This window comes from Pseudorasbora parva, chromosome 20 (genome assembly GCF_024679245.1).
Source record: "Pseudorasbora parva isolate DD20220531a chromosome 20, ASM2467924v1, whole genome shotgun sequence".
In the NCBI taxonomy this organism is placed as follows: domain Eukaryota; kingdom Metazoa; phylum Chordata; class Actinopteri; order Cypriniformes; family Gobionidae; genus Pseudorasbora; species Pseudorasbora parva.
The window spans coordinates 12000022-12010021 of record NC_090191.1 but is presented as its reverse complement, the minus strand read 5'-3'; the positions used below and the strand labels follow the sequence as shown (position 1 = coordinate 12010021).

At 44.3% G+C, this 10000-nt stretch overlaps 6 non-coding genes across 6 annotated transcripts; 5 read left to right on the top strand and 1 right to left on the bottom strand.

Annotated features, from left to right (window-relative positions):
- The first annotated feature begins 8595 nt into the window (after positions 1–8595).
- trnaq-uug (transfer RNA glutamine (anticodon UUG)) lies at positions 8596–8667 on the top strand. The gene has a single exon. It is a non-coding gene; the product is annotated as a tRNA-Gln (tRNA).
- A 206-nt stretch (positions 8668–8873) lies between these two features.
- trnaq-cug (transfer RNA glutamine (anticodon CUG)) lies at positions 8874–8945 on the top strand. Its single transcript has one exon. It is a non-coding gene; the product is annotated as a tRNA-Gln (tRNA).
- Positions 8946–9060: 115 nt separating this feature from the next.
- On the bottom strand, positions 9061–9133 carry trnaa-agc (transfer RNA alanine (anticodon AGC)). The gene has a single exon. It is a non-coding gene; the product is annotated as a tRNA-Ala (tRNA).
- Positions 9134–9274: 141 nt separating this feature from the next.
- On the top strand, positions 9275–9346 carry trnap-ugg (transfer RNA proline (anticodon UGG)). The gene has a single exon. It is a non-coding gene; the product is annotated as a tRNA-Pro (tRNA).
- A 92-nt stretch (positions 9347–9438) lies between these two features.
- Positions 9439–9512, top strand: trnai-aau (transfer RNA isoleucine (anticodon AAU)). The gene has a single exon. It is a non-coding gene; the product is annotated as a tRNA-Ile (tRNA).
- A 95-nt stretch (positions 9513–9607) lies between these two features.
- trnaf-gaa (transfer RNA phenylalanine (anticodon GAA)) lies at positions 9608–9680 on the top strand. The gene has a single exon. It is a non-coding gene; the product is annotated as a tRNA-Phe (tRNA).
- Positions 9681–10000: the final 320 nt, after the last annotated feature.

The following is a 10000-nucleotide window of genomic DNA, read 5'->3' as shown; positions in this document are numbered from 1 at the left end:
ATAAATCACAACATTAGGTGATTATATATGTATTATTATGTATTTATAATCTGCTATAATGTGGCAGTCATTTTGAACCAGAAACACAAAACTAGCTTAAATGAAATGAACACAAAAGGAGTAAAGGAAGTAAAAGATTAGTTTCCCCCTAAAACAAAATCTGTCATCATTTATTTTCCATCAAGCTGTTCCAAACCTGTATGAGTTATTTTGAAGAATGAAGACCGTTAATAATCCTCATTGACTTCCATAGTATTTTTTTGTTTTGTTTTTCCTACTATGGCAGTCAATAGGGACCGTCAACTGTCTGGTTACCAATGTGCTTCAAAAGAAACTCATACAGGTTTGGAACAACTTGAGGGAGAGTAAATTATGACATAATTTTAATTTTAGGGGGAACTATCCCTTTAATGCTATATTTCTGGGCTACAATGGCAGTTGGTATTCTATTCTATTAAATTCTTGTTCTATATTGTTTAGGCAACAACATGGCTTCAACTAAGTCACACAAAGGCATGAGCGATGCTGACTGGCTTGCGCGTCTGGAGAGTTTTGCCCGAACTGGAGTTTGGCCATCCAGGGAGGGAAATAGACCTTCTCCCCGACAAAAAAGATGGCATGAGTTATATCAGAAGGTAAATTATGCAGCTAGATTCATGAGCAAACTAATAAACTTGTGTGATAATACATTGTGCTATTTTTTTTATATGTATTAATAAGTAATTATTTACAATGTAAATACAATGTAGTATGGTTATAATTATGATGACATGGGTGTCTTGAAATAATGTGTACAACAGTGTCACAGCTATACTTTATATTTATGTTCATAGATAGAAAAGTGCCCTCTGCAAATGAGGGGGCAGACCACCCTTATGAAGGAAGCACAAAAGTGTATTTGTGGATTTCACAAGGTAACTCCAATTAGCCTAGTTCAAGTTGCATAAATAGATGTGTTTGCAATATCAATTTGTCTTTATGTCTAAAGTCATATTATGAATACTGTATAATATTATGTCCCTGGTTTATCTTATAAGCATGTATCACAGGTTCATCCACCAGTCACAGTGGAGGCATCACAGAGCACCCCTGCCCAAAGTACACCCTCCAGTGATGTGGCACGTCCTGCAAAGATGGCCAAACTGACATTGTCAATGGTAAGCAGACCTTACTGCAGACATTGAAATATCTCAAACTTTTCCTATAGTGTTACAGGTTTTGTTATCACTAACTATGACAAACCTTTTCAGTTTGAAAAGTCAAGGTTTGGAGGCTCACATGTGGCAGCAGCCAAACCTAATTTGAACATTCAGAGGAAAACATCTCAGGTTAATATGAAAGAATTAGTTAGACATCACTTTATCACTACATAATTTTGTTTAATAAAAAAACATTTTGCGATCCCCTTAATAGATTATTCATAATGTTTGACTCCACAGACCAGTTCAGCCGCAGCTTCATGCCCACCCTCTCATCCTTGTCCTCCTCCTCCTCCTTCTCCTCCATCCCCCAAACCCCATCGGCCTGTCATTCAGTCCTCCTCATCCTTCTTCCTTCCTCCAGCCCAGAGATCACAGCGGATCAAAGAAACAGCAACACCATCAACTAATTCTGAGTCTGCTGTTGTGAGGGGCCCAGTAAGATGTCATTCAAAATACAAACATGCCTTCATCATTTAATGCTCTCTTACGCCTGCTTCACACATACTCCGACTGCAGTTCATATGCAGTGCGTGCTGCAGTACGTATGCGATGCAGGAGCAGTGCCTGCTATTGTGCTTTCACATATGCCACGTTTGCAGTGCGCAACTTAACCGCAGTTGAGTACTACAAACACAGCATTTATTCATAATTTTTTATTTCAAATCCAAAAGTTGTTAATGACTATGGCTTGTCAGCATTGCAATTCTCTTTGTATACACTCTTTTATAGATGTCATGTTTAAACGCACAACATTTAAACGTTATATTAAATTAATTACTTTATATTTATATAGCCTAGAACTTTATATTTATATATTATATTGCTTACACAAGTGGCAAAACATAGGCTATAGCTTATATAATGACAAACATTTTAAATTAGAACTTACAATAGACAAAAAAAGTCGTCTCTCGTTATTTCTTTCATTTTTAAATCTTTAAAAAAAAAATTTTTTTACAAGAAATCCTGCAGGTCATAAAGAACTTTGTTTTTCCACCTCCAAGAAAGGACGAGTGCTCTCCATTATGTCTCTTTGTTTACCTAAATGCCAGGTAAGGGACATTTTCCTTGCTTTACCCGAGGCAAAAGGCCATGTGTTGACTTTGAAACAGAGTAGACTTTAAGTCCACCGCATCAATGCATGTTTATTTTAGTGCGAACAATGCACTGACCTTTAATTCAGCGCGTGCAGCAAAAAAATAGTGAACGCTCTAACCGGTTAACATGGGTACGGAAACAAATACGCACTGCAAACAGAGTATGTGTGAAACAGGCATTATTTAAGGCAGGTTAGGGCTACCCTAACCCTAGGCCTAGCCTAACCCTTATTTAAACCAGTGTTTTTGATAATATCAGCAGGTCTCATCTCAGCCAGAAGACCCTGCAGATCTCCCACTACTGTGGCCACAGACAATGCCACAGCAGGACCAGAAGTGGGTGTCGGAAGCACTTTTTAGGGTTAACGCAAAAGGAAAGCAGGAGCTGCGTGAAAACCTTCAGTTGTGGTATGACCCCCCACCACCAGCCCTGTTGTACCACCAAGCCCCAACACCTGATAGATTTTTTTCACAGCGACTCTTGCTCTGGATGCCGTATAGGCTATGGAAGGTACGACTCCAGTGTACTAACCCTGCCTGTGCCAGTTATCAGCTGTGTGGTGGTGGTCTGCACAGGAGGGTACGACAGGTGTTAGATATTGACAGATACTATAACCTGGTGACAGAGACCCTGATCTGTACCAGGTGTAGAACCAGCTACCTGTCCTGGAGTCATGCTGTGCTGCAGCAATTGGACCTGGCCCATCGATCTGAATTTAGAATCATTCTCACACGCAAGTAATTACTTTGCAGTCATATGTGCTCATATGCTACCTTTGATAAATATATACTACTATAATTAGATACTTGATAATAAGATACTTGAATGATTACTTTTTTCCAAGGTATGCCTGTGACATTCGAGTTATTCGTTTGTTGCGTGAGAGGGGCATGGGAAATGGCCCAGTGAGGATCATCGGCCAGCTGAAGGAGAACCACACTGAGGAGTGGTTACAACGTGTGTCTCGGTACACATCGATGTGTGTGGCCTTTTTGGATAATCCTGGCCTGCTTCCACTGCACTTTCAGGAGCCGCCACCACTTGTTCCAGTACCTAGCTACAAATGGCTTCTCACTGTTTACAGTCAGGACATCCTCAACAGGCTTGATCACATCAAGGCCAGCATTACATCCACATATGGATCGATTTTAAAAATGGACTCAACTAAGAAGGTCAGAGGAGCTGCTTTAATGACTGTACCGTTATCTATAATGTATTGTTAGACCAAAAGAGCTTTATTTGTAAATTTTACTCATTCAATGTATGTTGTATTATTTACTATGTTTATTGTTTCTTTCAGATCACGAAGAAGTTGAGTGGGCCTGCGAAAGGCACAGCACAGTGGCTTACCTCAGTTGGCAATGAGGTAGGTCAGGTGCTGATGAGTGTCCTGACTGCGAATGAAGGAGCTGGGTTAGACCTCATGGCTGCAGGACTCGTGGAGAGATACCAGAGAGCTGGTGTTGATCCTCCCACTATCTTATATGTGGACTGTGACTGTTGCAAGGAAGTGGGAGAGACTAAACTGAAGAGGAGGTTCAGTGGCTGGCCCAATATCATCATCCGCCTAGACATTTGGCATTTTATGCGGCGTCTGGCAGTAGGGTGCACAACTGATGCCCACCAGTTGTATCCTACTTTTATGTCTAGGTTGTCGTCATGTATTTTTGAGTGGGATGCAGGGGATCTCACTCTGCTGAGAAGGGCAAAGAAGGAGCAACTCACCCAACAGGGCTGGCCTGCAATGACGGAGGCAGAGATTGACCGTCATATAAGCAAAGATGAGCTGGCCCAACACTGCAGGAGAAGAACACGAGGAGAGGAAACAACTATGCGCCTCCTTGATATGCTCATCAGAGAGCTCATGGGTGGCAAGGGGAATGACGCCCTTGGTGTTCCTCTCCTTGACAGTGTAAGGATGCAGCACATCTGGCAAGTCCAGAGGCGGCACATTACCTGTATTCAGGACCCTCCAGATGTGCCCCTCTACACGGAAACTGGAACCATAAACAAGGGCGGGATTGTTCTAAAGACATATAGGTGTGCCAGAGGCTCCACTTCCCTGGAATCATTTCACTGCCACCTAAACAGATTTATTCCAGGTTTGTCATGACAGAATAGACCATATCTTGCCACTAATTCCTGTTTATTTATATACTTGCAGTAAACCAATTGCATTTTCTCTTTTGTAGTTTCTTAAAACAATGTTTGGCTTTCTATTTCTTATTCTAGGGAATAGCGCAAACAGCCTGAACTTCCAGATTTACCTCCTGGAAGGTTTGTTACGCTGGAATCAGGACCGGGCTGCAGCTGCTGTTGCAGGTGGAGGTGGAGGTTCAACCCTGCGTACTTACACAGGGGAGCTGGTTTACTCTGTCAACGAGAACTACAATAAGTTGTATGGCAGGAAATTGGTCACTAGCTTCACTCCACCTGCAGTTTACACAGGTAAACATATTTTGATCAATGCAGTTCACTAGGTAGCATGTTTTTGTTAAAACTGCAAGTGATTTTGGTCAATAATGTCATTTTGACAGATCAGAGAAAAATTATACTATCAGAATTTTTGCATACTGGACTCTTTGTTGTAGGTTTCAGGGAAAATAAATGACATACTAGAATATAGAGTAATTCTGTCTTTTTACAATGTCCTCTGAGTTACATATTTTTTGTTTATGCAAAAGCTGAATATTTATTTAAAAATATTTACTACATTTCAGAATAAACCTTTCTGATTCATTTCCTTTAAAATGTTTTCTGTTACAAATATTTCCTCAGGGGAGCTTATTGGAGTGCAGTACTTGTTGAGGCAGAATAGTCAGCCCCTGGAGGACATGTGCCCTACCTCTGATAGGACCTCTCAGTTGCTGGAGGAGATAAATGTGGAGGAGCAAGTGGAAGAGGATGAGGGTTTCATTGATTTGTTGGGAGAGGAAGCCACAGTGGCAAATCTTGTGGCATCAGATGACTTGTTCCTTTCAAGTCCACCAGTTCTACCCACTGCACCTCTGCCCTGTGTCCAAGCTCCACCCGCTGCACCTCTGCCCTGTGTCCAAGCTCCACTCGCTGCCCCTCTGCCCTGTGTCCAAGCTCCACCCACTGCACCTCTGCCCTATGTCCAAGCTCCACCCGCTGCACCTCTGCCCTATGTCCAAGCTCCACCCGCTGCACCTCTGCCCTATGTCCAAGCTCCACCCGCTGCACCTCTGCCCTATGTCCAAGCTCCACCCGCTGCACCTCTGCCCTATGTCCAAGCTCCACCCGCTGCACCTCTGCCCTATGTCCAAGCTCCACCCGCTGCACCTCTGCCCTATGTCCAAGCTCCACCCACTGCACCTCTGCCCTTGGTCCAAGCTTCACCTGCTGCACTTCTGCCCTATGTCCAAGCTCCACCCACTGCACCTCTGCCCTTTGTACAAGCTCCACCCGCTGCACCTCTGCCCTTGGTCCAAGCTTCACCTGCTGCACTTCTGCCCTATGTCCAAGCTCCACCCACTGCACCTCTGCCCTTGGTACAAGCTCCACCCGCTGCACCTCTGCCCTTGGTCCAAGCCTCACCTGCTGCACTTCTGCCCTATGTCCAAGCTCCACCCACTGCACCTCTGCCCTGTGTCCAAGCTCCACCCACTGCACCTCTGCCCTGTGTCCAAGCTCCACCCGCTGCACCTCTGCCCTGTGTCCAAGCTCCACCCGCTGCACCTCTGCCCTGTGTCCAAGCTCCACCCGCTGCACCTCTGCCCTGTGTCCAGACTCCACCCGCTGCACCTCTGCCCTGTGTCCAAGCTCCACCCGCTGCCCCTCTGCCCTGTGTCCAAGCTCCTCCCGCTGCACCTCTGCCCTTGGTCCAAGCTTCACCTGCTGCACTTCTGCCCTATGTCCCAGCTCCACCCGCTGCACCTCTGCCCTGTGTCCAGACTCCATCAGCTGCACCTCTGCCCTCAGCAATGGTAAAATTTCCTTTTCTAGACAAATTGTTACTCATTTAGTCATTCACCCTCAAGCAGCAAATTCACAAACTCACAAATTTCACAAAGCATGTAATTACCTAACCAACAGTTATATTTTTTTAGGCTGTTGACGAGCACTGTATTCCTGGAATGGACCGGGTGGATGAGTTGGCGGAGTATCTGGTAGAGCTGCGCACACAGACGGGCCTCACACTTACTAACCAACAAGCTGCGATCATTGTGGGTTTGTGGCAGAACCTGGACCAATTTGATAAAGACAAGGTCATGTATGCTGCTCGTTATCAAGACAGGCTGCTTACAGGACGTTTTAGGTCCCCTAAAAAGAAAGCTGTCTTCACTCCTGGCGTCGAAAGCACAAAGAGGTGTGTTTTGGGTTCTAGCGGTTCTCCAGCACAGTGGCCTAAGTGCTGTCGCCTTGTTGAATTAATCTTCATAAGGCTATGTAACATCCACCGAAGCCCCAAAAAACAGCGGACAGAATCTCTGTCCAGATGGGATCTCATTCTTCGAGATTATAGAAAAATTCGGCAGCTAATCTTGAGCAATGGAACTGTAATGAGCGAAACAACCCTTCAGCTAGTGGAGGTTAACCAAAGGACCCTTACAACGTGGCACAATGAACGTTTAAAGGGTCAGGAGGTCTCAGTGCTGTTGCAAGGGTTGAAGCTTCCAGAGGCACGTCCAGTGGCATTGGATGCTCTGCCTCCAGCACGAGTGCAGCCTGTTGTGCCTCCACAATATAGCCACCAGCTGCATCACTACCAGATGCCACCAGACACAGCTGGACAGGCAAAGACGAAGTTCAGGAAAATCCAGCCCTCATCAACCTGCACATCTGCGACACCAACTGCCACGTTCCACCAGCCAAGGACAATTTTTCCAAAGCCGACAGCAACACACCCATTGTTTCCTGACACACCCACTGCCCCTGTTGGGTCTCAGATGCTACTGTTGCCCTGCCCAGCCCCATGTTCAGCCATTAACCCTGGAGCAATTTCCTCTGACCCACCTGCAAAAGACACAGCCACCCCAACCAAGCGGTCATACAATCGCTCTGTAAAATCAAATACGTGCAGAAAGTGTGGCCAATTTCGCACACAAGAAACTGGCCATAGCCAGTACAAAGGCAAAATATTTTGCCCAAATAAAGAAACACTCACTAAGCAGCAGTGGTTACAGAATATGAGAAAATAACACACTTGTTTCTGTGATACATTCTGTTCTTTATCTTCCAGCCATATTTAATGCTAAAGTATTATACTGTGCACTTGTTTTTAAATTGTATGATTATTATTATTATTATTATTAAAGTTTTATGTGTAGAGGAAACAATATTAAGTATGTGTATATGTGAGTATGTATAACGATATGTATACATACACTATAATATATAAATATATAATAACTATTTAACATATTATATACTATTATAAAAAACTATTATATATTTTTATTTATATATGCAAGTACAGTACATATACCTATATATTTTTATATACCTATATATTTAATTAACAATAGCCTATTTTTTTGTTGTTTATAAAATTATTTTGCTATTATATATTTTTATTTATATATGCAAGTACAGTACATATAAACGTCTTTTTATATACCTATATATTTAATTAACAATAGCCTATTATTTTGTTGTTCCATGCTGTGAATTCAGTACTTTTCCAGATTTTTGTAAATATGTATATAGTAAATAAATCTAGTTCTCCAAGAAGACTGGTGGTTTGTGTTTATTTGTTTTATTGCATGTAATGACAATCAGTGTCAAGTAACAGGGGGTTAGATGCAGTAATAAGGTGGTTATTTTGTTCCTACTGACATGGGAAATGATTAATGTAGCATTAATAAATGAATTTGGACAAATTACCATCTTAGTATTATGGATAAAATGTTATAATGAATTACAACGGAGAAATCTAACTTAGAAACAAACCTATTGATAAAATCAATATACGCATTACATTCAAAATCAAACTTGGAAACGAAAATTGATAGAATCAAATACACGCATTAAATCGTGACGGAGGCTGGATTCGAACCTATGACTTCCTGAATTTCTTCCCTTTTTTCTTCCCCTTTCTCCCCCTTCTTCCCCTTCTTATACGGACTATTCTTCCCCAGCTTTGGCGGAGTTGGGAGAGCGTTAGACTGAAGATCTAAAGGTCCCTGGTTCGATCCCGGGTTTCGGCAGAGGAACAGTGACTGTGTGCATTTGGTCGAGGGGCTGCAGTATCCAAACGCCACCTGCTTTCTACTTGGATCCACCTAGCCTCATCACTATCTGCCTCTCAAATGGCCACAAGTCAGGACATGGCGGTTCCATGGTGTAATGGTTAGCACTCTGGACTTTGAATCCAGTGATCCGAGTTCAAATCTCGGTGGAACCTTAGCAACATTTTTGTGGCTGGGTGGGGGCAAACTGAAGCGTCTCGCAACTGCTGTCGTACCTGTGAAATTGGCTGTCTGGAACCGATTCGGAATTGGCAAAACATGGGCTCAAAAAGCAAAGCCTTCGCTGGCTCGTTGGTATTGCGCTTCTAGGCTGATTGACTTAACTCTATGCTGCTCTGTGAGAAAAGCCAGCCAACGCCAAGGTTCCATGGTGTAATGGTTAGCACTCTGGACTCTGAATCCAGCGATCCGAGTTCAAATCTCGGTGGGACCTGCTTTTGCCAGGAATGTGCGCAGGAGCCCATCCAAGAAAAAAACTTTTACACAGCAGTCATCCTCAAAAGCACGTCTCGGGAGTTCCCCTTGAAGTAAAAGGCCAAGTGGCCACCTGGAGAATGCGGGCATCGATCCCGCTACCTCTCGCATGCTAAGCGAGCGCTCTACCATTTGAGCTAATTCCCCTTGGCATCAGAGAGAAGGTCTCCATTGCCCTCAAAGACACCGGCGAGGACAGAGCCCTAGCATGTGTGCAGGTGCTGCATCGGACTTTTCGATCTTTAGCAGTGTTTGCAGCCAGGCAGCAGCTGTACCGTATAACGAGTTGGCTCGTTGGTCTAGGGGTATGATTCTCGCTTTGGGTGCGAGAGGTCCCGGGTTCAAATCCCGGATGAGCCCGTGCTTCTGCATTTAATCGCTTTGGTCTCATTAGGGTCACGGGCAAGCAGGAATATTTCTGGGAAACTGGTGATCGAAGCATTTCAAAGTGAGGCCGGTTAGCTCAGTTGGTTAGAGCGTGGTGCTAATAACGCCAAGGTCGCGGGTTCGATCCCCGTACGGGCCACTCTTTTGCTCTCTGGGACCTTCAGCTTTTGCGCTTTTCACAAGTGATGGCCGGTCTCACAGAAATCCCTGCTGGCACGCCTGCTGCCAGACCTGGCCGAAATAGCTCAGTTGGGAGAGCGTTAGACTGAAGATCTAAAGGTCCCTGGTTCGATCCCGGGTTTCGGCAGAGGAACAGTGACTGTGTGCTTTTGGTCGAGGGGCTGCAGTGTCCAAACGCCACCTGCTTTCTACTTGGATCCACCTAGCCTCATCACTATCTGCCTCTCAGATGGCCACAAGTCAGGACATGGCGGTTCCATGGTGTAATGTTTAGCACTCTGGACTTTGAATCCAGTGATCCGAGTTCAAATCTCGGTGGAACCTTAGCAACATTTTTGTGGCTGGGTGGGGGCAAACTGAAGCGTCTCGCAACTGCTGTCGTACCTGTGAAATTGGCTGTCTGGAACCGATTCGGAATTGGCAAAACATGGGCTCAAAAAGCAAAGC